Source organism: Plasmodium vivax, chromosome 8 (genome assembly GCF_000002415.2).
Source record: "Plasmodium vivax chromosome 8, whole genome shotgun sequence".
NCBI lineage: Eukaryota > Apicomplexa > Aconoidasida > Haemosporida > Plasmodiidae > Plasmodium > Plasmodium vivax.
In genome coordinates this window covers 1,162,614-1,165,049 of record NC_009913.1, presented here as the reverse complement: position 1 = coordinate 1,165,049, position 2,436 = coordinate 1,162,614, and positions in this window count along the sequence as shown.

Below are 2,436 nucleotides of genomic sequence, written 5' to 3'. Positions count from 1 at the left end.
TATTATTTTATTTAATAATTATTTATTTTATTTAATTATATATAATGTATAATATTTATTATTATTTTTATAATATAATATAATATTTTTTATTTATTAATATTAAGTATACTAAATAATTTTAATTTATCCTTGTATTTAATTTAAGTTTATTTATTTTTTATTATTATTTTTAAATTAAATATATATATATTTATTTTATTTTAATTTATTATATTTAATTTTATTTTATATATATTTTTATTTTAATTTATTATATATATTTAATTTTATTTTAATTTATTATATATATTTATTTTTATTTTAATTTATTATAATATTTATATTAATTTTAATTTATTATAATATTTATATTAATTTAATTTATTATATTATTTATTTTTATTTTACTAATTTAAATAATATAAATAAATAATTTATTTTTTTATTTGTTTATTATTTGGTTGTTAATTTATTTATTTTAATTATTTTATTTTCCTATATTTAATTTTTACTTTAAAATAATATTTATAATAATATACACTTTTTTTTTATTATTATTCTTATATTTTCATTAATTTAAAATTATTATTATATATAATATTTATATTAATTTAAATTATTGTTTATATAATATATATATATTAATTTAAATTATTGTTTATGTTATAGTATATTTTTACATATATACATATTACTTTTTATTTAAATTGTAATATTCATAAATAAATGTATTAGAATTACTTTTAATTTTTATAGTTACCCTTTATGTTTTTGCTAATTAATTTTATTGTTTTATTATTAATACACTGTTGTTCATTTTTTCTTAACATTAAATATATATATTAAGTAATAATGGTATTATTAATATGGTAGAAATGACATTTATTAAAGTCTTTTTTAGCTATAACTTCATTAAAAGAATGAAATAAATTTGACCGTAGATTGATATGTATGTCATAAATGCATCAAATTAAAATTATATGCAAAAGATTAGATATTTCAAAGGAAATTATGATGAAATTTTTTTCACTGTGAAAATTTTGATGTGTAAAGACCACAAGTTTCAGTTTATTGGATATTAACCATATGTTGTCATTAGATTATCACTGTTTTAATACACTATTTTAAAAAGGAAAACACGCATAATTGACAATATTATGCATTAGATCACCTCTCTTATAATATAAAGCCCTTTTTTGTTGCCGTTTTAATATTACATATGCTCTTGCTCAGTAGGCGATATTATTCTGGGTCATGCATTACTTGATTATTATACATGAAATGTGCACACACTTTTGCAGAGAATACTTATATGACTTTACTTAATTAAAGAGAAACGTTTCTGAAAAAAGTTTCTACAAAGAAAGAGCTTATATCTGCTCTATGAAAATAATCTTAATGTTCTTTTTATGCTTGAAAAAATGTAGACATGTCTTTTGGTGCTAAGTTTGATTAACGAGTCTTTACACGTCCATGTGAAATATTATAATGTTGCAATACATGTCTTTTCTTTCTCATAATGTCCTATTAACTCAGAATTAGTGAGTTTTAGAATTGTTGTAGTATTCATGCAGAAAAGATTCAACAAAAAAGAGGACACATTAACGCATTCTTTGTTTGGGGGAATAGTAAGAATGGTATAATTTCTCATGTATTTGTCATTAGCATTGCTTTGAAGCTGTTCATTGCATGTTTTACGAAGTAAATATTCTCATCTATAACCTTTTTTAATTCAGTAAATAAAAAAGGGAAACAATCAAACATTAAAATGAGAAAAATAAACTAAAATGTATGACACAATATACAATATTTTCAGCGTGTGTTAGCAAAGGATTCTCCTCATAGTGTATATGCAAAAGATGAAGAAGCGTTGATTTCTTGCAGAAATGAAATACTTAATTTTTTGAACTCTTAACCAAAATTTGATAAGTACAACAGAAATATTTATAGTGGACATGTGTAATGCTTTTTCGTGTAAAAATGCGAAGAACAAGTAGAAAATATATGAAATGTTCGTTTATTCAGGATAGTCCATTTACATACGTTCTTTATTTTTTTTTTTTGCCTTTCTTTTTCGTCTTTTCGTATGTGTCACAGCATGATTTTATGTGGCATTCACTTAAGCAATATACTTCAAGTTTCATTTCAATATAACACCGTTTCTTCTAATGCTTTGATAAATATAAAATTTATTAAAAAGTGGTTGCGAAATAACTATCATAGCTGTAGGAACAATAAATATGCACCTGATGTTGCTACTGCACTTAAAAAAGTGTTTTAGTGATAATTCGTAAACCTTAATGGTACTCTCCATCCAACATTTAAAATTCATATATGTGAATGTCCTCACATGTTTGATACATTGTTATGTCCCCTAATTTTAGTAAACAGTAATACTAAGGCAAATATTAAAAATATAAAGGTCCTCGTTATGTTGGAAAGAAAAATGGTAAT